This window comes from Gambusia affinis, linkage group LG16, assembly GCF_019740435.1.
Source record: "Gambusia affinis linkage group LG16, SWU_Gaff_1.0, whole genome shotgun sequence".
NCBI lineage: Eukaryota > Metazoa > Chordata > Actinopteri > Cyprinodontiformes > Poeciliidae > Gambusia > Gambusia affinis.
In genome coordinates, this window is record NC_057883.1 from 23,097,237 (window position 1) to 23,113,501 (window position 16,265).

The 16,265-nt window shown below is 46.1% G+C and overlaps 4 long non-coding RNA genes across 4 annotated transcripts; all 4 read right to left on the reverse strand.

Annotated features, from left to right (window-relative positions):
* Window positions 1–1,201: 1,201 nt before the first annotated feature.
* LOC122845757 lies at window positions 1,202–1,769 on the reverse strand. The gene is made up of 3 exons (XR_006373129.1): window positions 1,723–1,769; window positions 1,349–1,548; window positions 1,202–1,252 (listed from the first exon to the last, which is right to left on the reverse strand). It is a non-coding gene; the product is annotated as an uncharacterized LOC122845757 (long non-coding RNA).
* A 2,719-nt stretch (window positions 1,770–4,488) lies between these two features.
* On the reverse strand, window positions 4,489–5,058 carry LOC122845752. The gene is made up of 3 exons (XR_006373123.1): window positions 5,005–5,058; window positions 4,799–4,911; window positions 4,489–4,638 (listed from the first exon to the last, which is right to left on the reverse strand). It is a non-coding gene; the product is annotated as an uncharacterized LOC122845752 (long non-coding RNA).
* A 1,591-nt stretch (window positions 5,059–6,649) lies between these two features.
* LOC122845755 lies at window positions 6,650–7,128 on the reverse strand. The gene is made up of 4 exons (XR_006373126.1): window positions 7,100–7,128; window positions 6,907–6,928; window positions 6,790–6,817; window positions 6,650–6,688 (listed from the first exon to the last, which is right to left on the reverse strand). It is a non-coding gene; the product is annotated as an uncharacterized LOC122845755 (long non-coding RNA).
* An 855-nt stretch (window positions 7,129–7,983) lies between these two features.
* Window positions 7,984–8,673, reverse strand: LOC122845754. The gene is made up of 4 exons (XR_006373125.1): window positions 8,656–8,673; window positions 8,452–8,564; window positions 8,185–8,291; window positions 7,984–8,047 (listed from the first exon to the last, which is right to left on the reverse strand). It is a non-coding gene; the product is annotated as an uncharacterized LOC122845754 (long non-coding RNA).
* Window positions 8,674–16,265: the final 7,592 nt, after the last annotated feature.

Here is a 16,265-nt window from a genome sequence, read left to right on the forward strand (position 1 = left end):
TTTCCTGAAGACCGGTGAGTCTAAAGGAAAAGACAATTTCACTTTGTTGGAATGGAATCACATTATCCCCCATCACACAAAGACAAGGTTTGAAGTGGTTGAGTTAAAAAACAAACAAGGTCTCACATGGCCATGTAGGATGCACAGCTGATGTCCTTTGGAATCACCCACAGGTAGGCAGGACGGAGGCTTGGCATGACAGGAACAAGGTAGACGTGGAACCACAGCTGGAATTCTTGTTCTCCAAAGACCTCAAATGCAGGCGCAAGGGCTGTCAGGCTTATGTTCAGTATGGCTTCTCGTACAGCTGCGTTTGTGATGAAGGTAATGTTTTCCTGAAGACAAAAGCATTCAGGTTGTAGTTCAAGAGCTCACCAGATCCTGGTTACGGCCAGACATGGAGACACGTCAAAATTCTGTCAAAATTGTCGGCAGAAGTCCAACAGTTGACCTAAATGTTGGTTTACATGGATCCACAACCCCTTCTTTGCCCCAGAAGGGCTTGTTCGTGTGTGGTTTGACAAAGAACTTTCTAGGGGAACTGTGACCGAGTTAGTGTGAAGCACTCACCTTCTCGCTGATTTGTGCAAACGTCTGGAAAAACTGAGCTGTTCGTCCTTGCCGGACAGTTTCAAGCTGGTGAGCACCTCCCTCACGAAGCTGACATCCTCCAAAGCGCCGCTGCCTGGATCCAGTATTAGCTCTGCCTTCTGTTGCTCTGTGAGGGCACCTACGACTGTTGCCTGATGATACAAACCATGAACAAGAGTGAATATATCTTTGTCAAGGCACAAGAGCGAGCCCTGTGCAGACCCATTCAGTTCGATTGTTGGATCGTATTCGGTAGAGAGGATCTTTGGTGAAATGCCTCAATTACCTGGGAGAGGTTGAAGGCTTTGAGGTCAGAGTAAGTTGTGTATTGAGAAAAGGGTCCCAGGTTTGTTTCAATCCATTCAACATCGGTCTCGAGTCCCATCCTGCAAAGGGACATATGCATTTGTTAGAATAGGCATAATTTACACAGAGCCCTATTTAAAGTCATCAGGCATTTACAGGTTCATATTCTGTTCCGGCTGCTCTTTCAACATAGCAGTTGTACAACTGAAATCCATGTGGCAAAAGTCATTTTTTCATTCCCACCTGGCTTGTTGATGACAGAGGTAGAGCTTTTGAGGTAGGCCAGCAGAACAGAAGCGATTCCTGTCGTCTAAGCAGGGGTATGGCAGGGAACACTTTGGCAATCCCTCCCACACTGCAAAGATTGTAGAAAAAGTTTCTTACATGGCACCTCACCAGTAGATTATAAAATGGCGTCTCTGAATACACTTCTTTAGAACGCATAACTCACACGACGTGGTAGTTTGCGCAGCTCATGCTTGATATTGTGCTGTTGAGCATCTCTGGAGTGAAACTGGCAAGGACGGTAACCAGTCTCACGTGGAACCAGAGATACAACTGTTGTGAGCTGAAGCTCGGGAGATATAGCCTCAGGATGTAAAAGGCTCTTGTCATCGCACGATCTCGGACGACCGTCTGGAACTGTGGGACCTTATGGCAAATATGGTAAACTGTGTGACAATTGTACTGCACAGAGCATTTTTAAAGATTGGAGTTTACAGAGTTGTGTAAATTACTTCTGTCCAAATTAATGCAGACATTTGATTCCCACATGAGGGCTAAGATTGAGTACGTCTTAAGTCCGTGATTGGGACTGGGACCTACCTGTCCGTTCACTGAGAGCTGTGTGAAGAATTCGTCCAGGTTTCCCAGGCGTCACCCTTTTCAAGTTGCTCAAAGGCCAGATCAATCAGGGTTGTGTCGTTTGAGCTTCCTTCACTTATTAGGAGCTGTGCCACTTGAGAGGAACCAGTCCTGACAATATTTCATTCTAGGAAAAAAAAAACCATATGGAGTCAAAACAGTCCTTCTTGCAAAACAGCGGTCAAAAGATGTTGGTTTGTGAGCAGCCATCAGCAGCCGTCGTCGGCACTTCACGACAGACACGTGCGGGTTGAGGGTTTGCAAATCCTGGGCGGTTGCAAACCAGCAAAGCTGCCGAGGTTTGCCTGTAGCCAATCCCGACTCCCATTGGTGGATAAGGTGCAGCCAGGATCTGCAGAGATGTTAGAAAGAGACACTGGCTGTAAAATAACATCCTTTGCCATCAAGAAGCTAGCAAGAGGAACCCGAGCCTGGCTTTACCCGATGACTCCTTCGTGACAGGAGCGGCTTGATGAAATAAGTAAAGACTGCTTGCTGCTTATCACTGTTCATGAGTTGCCTTTGGTCGCTCAATTCCTTGATACTGCAATTTGAGGAAAGGTAATCAGCACCAAAACATATGCGGCTTTCTTCTTGTAATATCTTCCTGTGTGAAACAAGATTTGTGCCACAATCTGGTAGGTCAGGCAGCTGAAGTTGTAGGAGCTGAGGCAGAACAGGAAGTTTGTGGATGGGGAGGCCAAGAACGGACCAATAACTCTCTGGACCAGATCCCCAATGACAGTCCTACTCTGCAGTTCTGCGTCGCTGAGGTTGGCAAGTCGCACCTCTCTCAGAGCATCAAGGGCGTTTGATAAGGCTGGCCTGCTGTTGTTGGAGGTCTGTAGTTGAGAAAAATGGTTAGATGCCGGCGTCGCTTTGGAAGGAGTGTGAGCAAATTTGGACAACAGCTGATGGATTTACCATGGTGGCAAATGTCACGAGGTGTCATTCAGGGAAGAGAAACTTTCTGAAAGAAGAGCTTCCACGCTTCTCGGGTATGTCGTTTGGCTTTCCAGCGAGCACTTCAGCAGCGTGGCCAGGTTTTTTTGCGGTGCAAGCTGGTCAGCCTTAAAAAGCGGATGAAAGGAGGAGCGAAGAGACCTGTCAGAACTCCCACATACATTTTTAGGGCCGTGCTTAAACAGCCTGCATTTTTTCTTGAAATTGCAGGTTGCACATAAAAGTCTTACCGAGCAGGCATGTTCAGTGATGGTAAAAGAGCACAAGGCTGCGGAGGAGTTGACAGCTGCCAGTGTTTGTTGGACCAGTGACCTGAGCCAAACAATGATAAAAAGTAAATAGGTTTCCCCTTTTGAACTTTGTGTCAGAGAACTTGCAAACTTCACATTAGGTCTGTCAGTAAATCACCCACCTATTGACCTCAAGCGCAGATGAGGTTCTCTGAAAAAATGACCAGATTTTTGTATCAGAGCGTGGTACTTGACATTCAAATTGCATTAGTTGGTGAACATCGTGTGGTTCAATACTTACCATCGACAACTGTTTCCTTGCACTGGGGGCAAATAATAGCAGCAAAAATGTTAGACTAGTGAATAAAACTAGCTGCCTCACAGATGTGTTGGTTTTTCCACTATTGCATACGTTACAGAGGAACAGTGATTGTAGCTTGAACATTTTCTAATAGTGCATCATTTGCCTTTTACACCTATGAAAATGCTCTTACCGTGAGAGATTCTGGTGTCGAGCAACCTGTTTAACAACAAAAGCGAAGTTAGCCATGGCTTCAGTACATTGCTGTCAGGCACTGGTGTTTTGAGCAAAACTCTTGTTTGCAAAGCTGCTTGGACACCTCGTGGGAAAGTCTCTTTGAGGAACTCGATGCTTGAATTGATGCCCATTGACAGCTCCGATGGTAGAGGGAATTTCAATGTTTCCTGAAGACCGGTGAGTCTAAAGGAAAAGACAATTTCACTTTGTTGGAATGGAATCACATTATCCCCCATCACACAAAGACAAGGTTTGAAGTGGTTGAGTTAAAAAACAAACAAGGTCTCACATGGCCATGTAGGATGCACAGCTGATGTCCTTTGGAATCACCCACAGGTAGGCAGGGACGGAGGCTTGGCATGACAGGAACAAGGTAGGCGTGGAACCACAGCTGGAATTCTTGTTCTCCAAAGACCTCAAATGCAGGCGCAAGGGCTGTCAGGCTTATGTTCAGTATGGCTTCTCGTACAGCTGCGTTTGTGATGAAGGTAATGTTTTCCTGAAGACAAAAGCATTCAGGTTGTAGTTCAAGAGCTCACCAGATCCTGGTTACGGCCAGACATGGAACACGTCAAAATTCTGTCAAAATTAGTCGGCAGAAGTCCAACAGTTGACCTAAATGTTGGCTTTACATGGATCCACAACCTTCTTTGCCCCAGAAGGGCTTGTTCGTGTGGTTTGACAAAGAACTTTCTAGGGAACTGTGACCGAGTTAGTGTGAAGCACTCACCTTCTCGCTGATTTGTGCAAGCGTCTGGAAAAACTGAGTGAGCTGTTGTCCTTGCGGACAGTTTCAAGCTAGTGAGCACCTCCCTCCTGAAGCTGACATCCTCCAAAGCGCGCTGCCTGGATCCAGTATTAGCTCTGCCTTCTGTTGCTCTGTGAGGGCACCTCGACTGTTGCCTGATGATACAAACCATGAACAAGAGTGAATATATCTTTGTCAAGGCACCGAAGAGCGAGCCTGTGCAGACCCATTCAGTTCCGATTGTTGGATCGTATTCGGTAGAGAGGATCTTTGGTGAAATGCCTCAATTACCTGGGAGAGGTTGAAGGCTTTGAGGTCAGAGTAAGTTGTGTATTGAGAAAAGGGTCCCAGGTTTGTTTCAATCCATTCAACATCGGTCTCGAGTCCCATCCTGCAAGCTGAGGGACATATGCATTTGTTAGAATAGGCATAATTTACACAGAGCCCTATTTAAAGTCATCAGGCATTTACAGGTTCATATTCTGTTCCGGCTGCTCTTTCAACATAGCAGTTGTACAACTGAAATCCATGTGGCAAAAGTCATTTTTTCATTCCCACCTGGCTTGTTGATGACAGAGGTAGAGCTTTTGAGGTAGGCCAGCAGAACAGAAGCGATTCCCTGTCGTCTAAGCAGGGGTATGGCAGGGAACACTTTGGCAATCCCTCCCACACTGCAAAGATTGTAGAAAAAGTTTCTTACATGGCACCTCACCAGTAGATTATAAGTGGCGTCTCTGAATACACCTCTTTAGAACGCAACACACACGACGTGGTAGTTTGCGCAGCTCATGCTTGATATTGTGCTGTTGAGCATCTCTTGAGTGAAACTGGCAAGGACGGTAACCAGTCTCACGTGGAACCAGAGATACAACTGTTGTGAGCTGAAGCTCGGAGATATAGCCTCAGGATGTAAAAGGCTCTTGTCATCATGCGATCTCGGACGACCGTCTGGAACTGTGGGACCTTATGGCAAATATGGTAAACTGTGTGACAATTGTACTGCACAGAGCATTTTAAAGATTGGAGTTTACAGAGTTGTGTAAATTACTTCTGTCCAAATTAATGCAGACATTTGATTCCCACATGAGGGCTAAGATTGTGCGTCTTAAGTCCGTGATTGGGACTGGGACCTACCTGTCCGTTCACTGAGAGCTGTGTGAAGAATTAGGTCCAGGTTTCCCAGAGCGTCACCCTTTTCAAGTTGCTCAAAGGCCAGATCAATCAGGGTTGTGTCGTTTGAGCTTCCTTCACTTATTAGGAGCTGTGCCACTTGAGAGGAACCAGTCCTGACAATATTTCATTCTAGGAAAAAGAAAACCATATGGAGTCAAAACAGTCCTTCTTGCAAAGCAGCGGGTCAAAAGATGTTGGTTTGTGAGCAGCCATCAGCAGCCGTCGTCGGCACTTACGACAGAACACGTGCGGGTTGAGGTTTGCAAATCCTGGACGGTTGCAAAACCAGCAAAGCTGCCGAGGTTTGCCTGTAGCCAATCCGACTCCCATTGGTGGATAAGGTGCAGCCAGGATCTGCAGAGATGTTAGAAAGAGACACTGGCTGTAAATAACATCCTTTGCCATCAAGAAGCTAGCAAGAGGAACCCGAGAGCCTGGCTTTACCCGATGACTCCTTTCGTGACAGGAACGGCTTGATGAAATAAGTAAAGACTGCTTGCTGCTTATCACTGTTCATGAGTTGCCTTTGGTCGCTCAATTCCTTGATACTGCAATTTGAGGAAAGGTAATCAGCACCAAAACATATCGACTTTCTTCTTGTAATATCTTCCTGTGTGAAACAAGATTGTACTTACACAATCTGGTAGGTCAGGCAGCTGAAGTTGTAGGAGCTGAGGCAGAACAGGAAGTTTGTGGATGGGGAGGCCAAGAACGGACCAATAACTCTCTGGACCAGATCCCCAATGACAGTCCTACTCTGCAGTTCTGCGTCGCTGAGGTTGGCAAAGTCGCACCTCTCTCAGAGCATCAAGGCGTTTGATAAGGCTGGCCTGCTGTTGTTGGAGGTCTGTAGTTGAGAAAAATGGTTAGATGCGGCGTCGCTTTGGAAGGAGTGTGAGCAAATTTGGACAACAGCTGATGGATTTACCATGGTGGCAAATGTCACGAGGGTGTCATTCAGGGAAGAGGAAACTTTCTGAAAGAAGAGCTTCCACGCTTCTCGGGTATGTCGTTTGGCTTTCCAGCGAGCACTTCAGCAGCGTGGCCAGGTTTTTGTGCAAGCTGGTCAGCCTTAAAAACGGATGAAAGGAGGAACGAAGAGAGACCTGTCAGAACTCCCACATACATTTTTAGGGCCGTACTAAACAGCCTGCATTTTTTCTTGAAATTGCAGGTTGCACATAAAAAGTCTTACCACAGCAGGCATGTTCAGTGATGGTAAAAGAGCACAAGGCTGCGGAGTTGACAGCTGCCAGTGTTTGTTGGACCAGTGACCTGAGCCAAACAATGATAAAAAGTAAATAGGTTTCCGCCTTTTGAACTTTGTGTCAGAGAACTTGCAAACTTCACATTAGGTCTGTCAGTAAATCACCCACCTATTGACCTCAGCGCAGATGAGGTTCTCTGAAAAATGACCAGATTTTGTATCAGAGCGTGGTACTTGACATTCAAATTGCATTAGTTGGTGAACATCGGTGTCGTTCAATACTTACCATCGACAACTGTTTCCTTGCACTGGGGGCAAATAATAGCAGCAAAAATGTTAGACTAGTGAATAAAACTAGCTGCCTCACAGATGTGTTGGTTTTTCCACTATTGCATACGTTACAGAGGAACAGTGATTGTAGCTTGAACATTTTCTAATAGTGCATCATTTGCCTTTTACACCTATGAAAATGCTCTTACCGTGAGAGATTCTGGTGTCGAGCAACCTGTTTAACAACAAAAGCGAAGTTAGCCATGGCTTCAGTACATTGCTGTCAGGCACTGGTGTTTTGAGCAAAACTCTGGTTTGCAAAGCTGCTTGGACACCTCATTGGGAAAGTCTCTTTGAGGAACTCGATGCTTGAATTGATGCCCATTGACAGCTCTGATGGTAGAGGGAATTTCAATGTTTCCTGAAGACCGGTGAGTCTAAAGGAAAAGACAATTTCACTTTGTTGGAATGGAATCACATTATCCCCATCACACAAAGACAAGGTTTGAAGTGGTTGAGTTAAAAAAAACAAGGTCTCACATGGCCATGTAGGATGCACAGCTGATGTCCTTTGGAATCACCCACAGGTAGGCAGGGACGGAGGCTTGGCATGACAGGAACAAGGTAGGCGTGGAACCACAGCTGGAATTCTTGTTCTCCAAAGACCTCATGCAGGCGCAAGGGCTGTCAGGCTTATGTTCAGTATGGCTTCTCGTACAGCTGCGTTTGTGATGAAGGTAATGTTTTCCTGAAGACAAAAGCATTCAGGTTGTAGTTCAAGAGCTCACCAGATCCTGGTTACGGCCAGACATGGAGACACGTCAAAATTCTGTCAAAATTGTCGGCAGAAGTCCAACAGTTGACCTAAATGTTGGCTTTACATGGATCCACAACCCCTTCTTTGCCCCAGAAGGGCTTGTTCGTGTGGTTTGACAAAGAACTTTCTAGGGGAACTGTGACGAGTTAGTGTGAAGCACTCACCTTCTCGCTGATTTGTGCAAACGCGTCTGGAAAAACTGAGTGAGCTGTTCGTCCTTGCCGGACAGTTTCAAGCTGGTGAGCACCTCCCTCACGAAGCTGACATCCTCCAAAGCGCTGCCTGGATCCAGTATTAGCTCTGCCTTCTGTTGCTCTGTGAGGGCACCTACGACTGTTGCCTGATGATACAAACCATGAACAAGAGTGAATATATCTTTGTCAAGGCACCGAAGAGCGAGCCCTGTGCAGACCCATTCAGTTCCGATTGTTGGATCGTATTCGGTAGAGAGGATCTTTGGTGAAATGCCTCAATTACCTGGGAGAGGTTGAAGGCTTTGAGGTCAGAGTAAGTTGTGTATTGAGAAAAGGGTCCCAGGTTTGTTTCAATCCATTCAACATCGGTCTCGAGTCCCATCCTGCAAGCTGAGGGACATATGCATTTGTTAGAATAGGCATAATTTACACAGAGCCCTATTTAAAGTCATCAGGCATTTACAGGTTCATATTCTGTTCCGGCTGCTCTTTCAACATAGCAGTTGTACAACTGAAATCCATGTGGCAAAAGTCATTTTTTCATTCCCACCTGGCTTGTTGATGACAGAGGTAGAGCTTTTGAGGTAGGCCAGCAGAACAGAAGCGATTCCCTGTCGTCTAAGCAGGGGTATGGCAGGGAACACTTTGGCAATCCCTCCCACACTGCAAAGATTGTAGAAAAAGTTTCTTACATGGCACCTCACCAGTAGATTATAAGTCGTCTCTGAATACACTTCTTTAGAACGCAACTCACACGACGTGGTAGTTTGCGAGCTCATGCTTGATATTGTGCTGTTGAGCATCTCTGGAGTGAAACTGGCAAGGACGGTAACCAGTCTCACGTGGAACCAGAGATACAACTGTTGTGAGCTGAAGCTCGGGAGATATAGCCTCAGGATGTAAAAGGCTCTTGTCATCGCACGATCTCGGACGACCGTCTGGAACTGTGGGACCTTATGGCAAATATGGTAAACTGTGTGACAATTGTACTGCACAGAGCATTTTAAAGATTGGAGTTTACAGAGTTGTGTAAATTACTTCTGTCCAAATTAATGCAGACATTTGATTCCCACATGAGGGCTAAGATTGGTACGTCCTTAAGTCCGTGATTGGGACTGGGACCTACCTGTCCGTTCACTGAGAGCTGTGTGAAGAATTCGTCCAGGTTTCCCAGGCGTCACCCTTTTCAAGTTGCTCAAAGGCCAGATCAATCAGGGTTGTGTCGTTTGAGCTTCCTTCACTTATTAGGAGCTGTGCCACTTGAGAGGAACCAGTCCTGACAATATTTCATTCTAGGAAAAAGAAAACCATATGGAGTCAAAACAGTCCTTCTTGCAAAGCAGCGGTCAAAAGATGTTGGTTTGTGAGCAGCCATCAGCAGCCGTCGTCGGCACTTACGACAGACACGTGCGGGTTGAGGGTTTGCAAATCCTGGACGGTTGCAAAACCAGCAAAGCTGCCGAGGTTTGCCTGTAGCCAATCCCGACTCCCATTGGTGGATAAGGTGCAGCCAGGATCTGCAGAGATGTTAGAAAGAGACACTGGCTGTAAAATAACATCCTTTGCCATCAAGAAGCTAGCAAGAGGAACCCGAGAGCCTGGCTTTACCCGATGACTCCTTTCGTGACAGGAACGGCTTGATGAAATAAGTAAAGACTGCTTGCTGCTTATCACTGTTCATGAGTTGCCTTTGGTCGCTCAATTCCTTGATACTGCAATTTGAGGAAAGGTAATCAGCACCAAAACATATGCGGCTTTCTTCTTGTAATATCTTCCTGTGTGAAACAAGATTTGTACTTACACAATCTGGTAGGTCAGGCAGCTGAAGTTGTAGGAGCTGAGGCAGAACAGGAAGTTTGTGGATGGGGAGGCCAAGAACGGACCAATAACTCTCTGGACCAGATCCCCAATGACAGTCCTACTCTGCAGTTCTGCGTCGCTGAGGTTGGCAAGTCGCACCTCTCTCAGAGCATCAAGGGCGTTTGATAAGGCTGGCCTGCTGTTGTTGGAGGTCTGTAGTTGAGAAAAATGGTTAGATGCCGTCGCTTTGGAAGGAGTGTGAGCAAATTTGGACAACAGCTGATGGATTTACCATGGTGGCAAATGTCACGAGGTGTCATTCAGGGAAGAGGAAACTTTCTGAAAGAAGAGCTTCCACGCTTCTACGGGTATGTCGTTTGGCTTTCCAGCGAGCACTTCAGCAGCGTGGCCAGGTTTTGCGTGCAAGCTGGTCAGCCTTAAAACGGATGAAAGGAGGAACGAAGAGAGACCTGTCAGAACTCCCACATACATTTTTAGGGCCGTTACTAAAACAGCCTGCATTTTTTCTTGAAATTGCAGGTTGCACATAAAAGTCTTACCACGGAGCAGGCATGTTCAGTGATGGTAAAAGAGCACAAGGCTGCGGAGGAGTTGACAGCTGCCAGTGTTTGTTGGACCAGTGACCTGAGCCAAACAATGATAAAAAGTAAATAGGTTTCCGCCTTTTGAACTTTGTGTCAGAGAACTTGCAAACTTCACATTAGGTCTGTCAGTAAATCACCCACCTATTGACCTCAAGCGCAGATGAGGTTCTCTGAAAATGACCAGATTTTTGTATCAGAACGCGTACTTGACATTCAAATTGCATTAGTTGGTGAACATCGGTGTCGTTCAATACTTACCATCGACAACTGTTTCCTTGCACTGGGGGCAAATAATAGCAGCAAAAATGTTAGACTAGTGAATAAAACTAGCTGCCTCACAGATGTGTTGGTTTTTCCACTATTGCATACGTTACAGAGGAACAGTGATTGTAGCTTGAACATTTTCTAATAGTGCATCATTTGCCTTTTACACCTATGAAAATGCTCTTACCGTGAGAGATTCTGGTGTCGAGCAACCTGTTTAACAACAAAAGCGAAGTTAGCCATGGCTTCAGTACATTGCTGTCAGGCACTGGTGTTTTGAGCAAAACTCTTGTTTGCAAAGCTGCTTGGACACCTACGTGGGAAAGTCTCTTTGAGGAACTCGATGCTTGAATTGATGCCCATTGACAGCTCTGATGGTAGAGGGAATTTCAATGTTTCCTGAAGACCGGTGAGTCTAAAGGAAAAGACAATTTCACTTTGTTGGAATGGAATCACATTATCCCCCATCACACAAAGACAAGGTTTGAAGTGGTTGAGTTAAAAAACAAACAAGGTCTCACATGGCCATGTAGGATGCACAGCTGATGTCCTTTGGAATCACCCACAGGTAGGCAGGACGGAGGCTTGGCATGACAGGAACAAGGTAGACGTGGAACCACAGCTGGAATTCTTGTTCTCCAAAGACCTCAAATGCAGGCGCAAGGGCTGTCAGGCTTATGTTCAGTATGGCTTCTCGTACAGCTGCGTTTGTGATGAAGGTAATGTTTTCCTGAAGACAAAAGCATTCAGGTTGTAGTTCAAGAGCTCACCAGATCCTGGTTACGGCCAGACATGGAGACACGTCAAAAATTCTGTCAAAATTCGTCGGCAGAAGTCCAACAGTTGACCTAAATGTTGGCTTTACATGGATCCACAACCCTTCTTTGCCCCAGAAGGGCTTGTTCGTGTGTGGTTTGACAAAGAACTTTCTAGGGAACTGTGACCGAGTTAGTGTGAAGCACTCACCTTCTCGCTGATTTGTGCAAACGTCTGGAAAAACTGAGTGAGCTGTTCGTCCTTGCCGGACAGTTTCAAGCTGGTGAGCACCTCCCTCACGAAGCTGACATCCTCCAAAGCGCCGCTGCCTGGATCCAGTATTAGCTCTGCCTTCTGTTGCTCTGTGAGGGCACCTACGACTGTTGCCTGATGATACAAACCATGAACAAGAGTGAATATATCTTTGTCAAGGCACCGAAGAGCGAGCCCTGTGCAGACCCATTCAGTTCCGATTGTTGGATCGTATTCGAGAGGATCTTTGGTGAAATGCCTCAATTACCTGGGAGAGGTTGAAGGCTTTGAGGTCAGAGTAAGTTGTGTATTGAGAAAAGGGTCCCAGGTTTGTTTCAATCCATTCAACATCGGTCTCGAGTCCCATCCTGCAAGCTGAGGGACATATGCATTTGTTAGAATAGGCATAATTTACACAGAGCCCTATTTAAAGTCATCAGGCATTTACAGGTTCATATTCTGTTCCGGCTGCTCTTTCAACATAGCAGTTGTACAACTGAAATCCATGTGGCAAAAGTCATTTTTTCATTCCCACCTGGCTTGTTGATGACAGAGGTAGAGCTTTTGAGGTAGGCCAGCAGAACAGAAGCGATTCCCTGTCGTCTAAGCAGGGGTATGGCAGGGAACACTTTGGCAATCCCTCCCACACTGCAAAGATTGTAGAAAAAGTTTCTTACATGGCACCTCACCAGTAGATTATAAGTAAACGTCTCTGAATACACTTCTTTAGAACGCAACTCACACGACGTGGTAGTTTGCGCAGCTCATGCTTGATATTGTGCTGTTGAGCATCTCTGGAGTGAAACTGGCAAGGACGGTAACCAGTCTCACGTGGAACCAGAGATACAACTGTTGTGAGCTGAAGCTCGGGAGATATAGCCTCAGGATGTAAAAGGCTCTTGTCATCGCACGATCTCGGACGACCGTCTGGAACTGTGGGACCTTATGGCAAATATGGTAAACTGTGTGACAATTGTACTGCACAGAGCATTTTTAAAGATTGGAGTTTACAGAGTTGTGTAAATTACTTCTGTCCAAATTAATGCAGACATTTGATTCCCACATGAGGGCTAAGATTGGTACGTCTTAAGTCCGTGATTGGGACTGGGACCTACCTGTCCGTTCACTGAGAGCTGTGTGAAGAATTCGTCCAGGTTTCCCAGAGCGTCACCCTTTTCAAGTTGCTCAAAGGCCAGATCAATCAGGGTTGTGTCGTTTGAGCTTCCTTCACTTATTAGGAGCTGTGCCACTTGAGAGGGAACCAGTCCTGACAATATTTCATTCTAGGAAAAAAGAAAACCATATGGAGTCAAAACAGTCCTTCTTGCAAAGCAGCGGGTCAAAAGATGTTGGTTTGTGAGCAGCCATCAGCAGCCGTCGTCGGCACTTACGACACGTGCGGGTTGAGGGTTTGCAAATCCTGGACGGTTGCAAAACCAGCAAAGCTGCCGAGGTTTGCCTGTAGCCAATCCCGACTCCCATTGGTGGATAAGGTGCAGCCAGGATCTGCAGAGATGTTAGAAAGAGACACTGGCTGTAAAATAACATCCTTTGCCATCAAGAAGCTAGCAAGAGGAACCCGAGAGCCTGGCTTTACCCGATGACTCCTTTCGTGACAGGAACGGCTTGATGAAATAAGTAAAGACTGCTTGCTGCTTATCACTGTTCATGAGTTGCCTTTGGTCGCTCAATTCCTTGATACTGCAATTTGAGGAAAGGTAATCAGCACCAAAACATATGCGGCTTTCTTCTTGTAATATCTTCCTGTGTGAAACAAGATTTGTACTTACACAATCTGGTAGGTCAGGCAGCTGAAGTTGTAGGAGCTGAGGCAGAACAGGAAGTTTGTGGATGGGGAGGCCAAGAACGGACCAATAACTCTCTGGACCAGATCCCCAATGACAGTCCTACTCTGCAGTTCTGCGTCGCTGAGGTTGGCAAGTCGCACCTCTCTCAGAGCATCAAGGGCGTTTGATAAGGCTGGCCTGCTGTTGTTGGAGGTCTGTAGTTGAGAAAAATGGTTAGATGCCGACGTCGCTTTGGAAGGAGTGTGAGCAAATTTGGACAACAGCTGATGGATTTACCATGGTGGCAAATGTCACGAGGGTGTCATTCAGGGAAGAGGAAACTTTCTGAAAGAAGAGCTTCCACGCTTCTACGGGGTATGTCGTTTGGCTTTCCAGCGAGCACTTCAGCAGCGTGGCCAGGTTTTGCGGTGCAAGCTGGTCAGCCTTAAAAACGGATGAAAGGAGGAACGAAGAGAGACCTGTCAGAACTCCCACATACATTTTTTAGGGCCGTACTAAAACAGCCTGCATTTTTTTCTTGAAATTGCAGGTTGCACATAAAAGTCTTACCACGGAGCAGGCATGTTCAGTGATGGTAAAAGAGCACAAGGCTGCGGAGGAGTTGACAGCTGCCAGTGTTTGTTGGACCAGTGACCTGAGCCAAACAATGATAAAAAGTAAATAGGTTTCCGCCTTTTGAACTTTGTGTCAGAGAACTTGCAAACTTCACATTAGGTCTGTCAGTAAATCACCCACCTATTGACCTCAGCGCAGATGAGGTTCTCTGAAAAATGACCAGATTTTTGTATCAGAACGTGGTACTTGACATTCAAATTGCATTAGTTGGTGAACATCGGTGTCGTTCAATACTTACCATCGACAACTGTTTCCTTGCACTGGGGGCAAATAATAGCAGCAAAAATGTTAGACTAGTGAATAAAACTAGCTGCCTCACAGATGTGTTGGTTTTTCCACTATTGCATACGTTACAGAGGAACAGTGATTGTAGCTTGAACATTTTCTAATAGTGCATCATTTGCCTTTTACACCTATGAAAATGCTCTTACCGTGAGAGATTCTGGTGTCGAGCAACCTGTTTAACAACAAAAGCGGTTAGCCATGGCTTCAGTACATTGCTGTCAGGCACTGGTGTTTTGAGCAAAACTCTTGTTTGCAAAGCTGCTTGGACACCTACGTGGGAAAGTCTCTTTGAGGAACTCGATGCTTGAATTGATGCCCATTGACAGCTCTGATGGTAGAGGAATTTCAATGTTTCCTGAAGACCGGTGAGTCTAAAGGAAAAGACAATTTCACTTTGTTGGAATGGAATCACATTATCCCCATCACACAAAGACAAGGTTTGAAGTGGTTGAGTTAAAAACAAACAAGGTCTCACATGGCCATGTAGGATGCACAGCTGATGTCCTTTGGAATCACCCACAGGTAGGCAGGACGGAGGCTTGGCATGACAGGAACAAGGTAGACGTGGAACCACAGCTGGAATTCTTGTTCTCCAAAGACCTCAAATGCAGGCGCAAGGGCTGTCAGGCTTATGTTCAGTATGGCTTCTCGTACAGCTGCGTTTGTGATGAAGGTAATGTTTTCCTGAAGACAAAAGCATTCAGGTTGTAGTTCAAGAGCTCACCAGATCCTGGTTACGGCCAGACATGGAGACACGTCAAAATTCTGTCAAAATTCGGCAGAAGTCCAACAGTTGACCTAAATGTTGGCTTTACATGGATCCACAACCCCTTCTTTGCCCCAGAAGGGCTTGTTCGTGTGGTTTGACAAAGAACTTTCTAGGGGAACTGTGACCGAGTTAGTGTGAAGCACTCACCTTCTCGCTGATTTGTGCAAACGTCTGGAAAAACTGAGTGAGCTGTTCGTCCTTGCCGGACAGTTTCAAGCTGGTGAGCACCTCCTCACGGCTGACATCCTCCAAAGCGCCGCTGCCTGGATCCAGTATTAGCTCTGCCTTCTGTTGCTCTGTGAGGGCACCTACGACTGTTGCCTGATGATACAAACCATGAACAAGAGTGAATATATCTTTGTCAAGGCACAAGAGAGCCCTGTGCAGACCCATTCAGTTCCGATTGTTGGATCGTATTCGGTAGAGAGGATCTTTGGTGAAATGCCTCAATTACCTGGGAGAGGTTGAAGGCTTTGAGGTCAGAGTAAGTTGTGTATTGAGAAAAGGGTCCCAGGTTTGTTTCAATCCATTCAACATCGGTCTCGAGTCCCATCCTGCAAGCTGAGGGACATATGCATTTGTTAGAATAGGCATAATTTACACAGAGCCCTATTTAAAGTCATCAGGCATTTACAGGTTCATATTCTGTTCCGGCTGCTCTTTCAACATAGCAGTTGTACAACTGAAATCCATGTGGCAAAAGTCATTTTTTCATTCCCACCTGGCTTGTTGATGACAGAGGTAGAGCTTTTGAGGTAGGCCAGCAGAACAGAAGCGATTCCCTGTCGTCTAAGCAGGGGTATGGCAGGGAACACTTTGGCAATCCCTCCCACACTGCAAAGATTGTAGAAAAAGTTTCTTACATGGCACCTCACCAGTAGATTATAAGTAAACGTCTCTGAATACACTTCTTTAGAACGCAACTCACACGACGTGGTAGTTTGCGCAGCTCATGCTTGATATTGTGCTGTTGAGCATCTCTGGAGTGAAACTGGCAAGGACGGTAACCAGTCTCACGTGGAACCAGAGATACAACTGTTGTGAGCTGAAGCTCGGGAGATATAGCCTCAGGATGTAAAAGGCTCTTGTCATCGCACGATCTCGGACGACCGTCTGGAACTGTGGGACCTTATGGCAAATATGGTAAACTGTGTGACAATTGTACTGCACAGAGCATTTTTAAAGATTGGAGTTTACAGAGTTGTGTAAA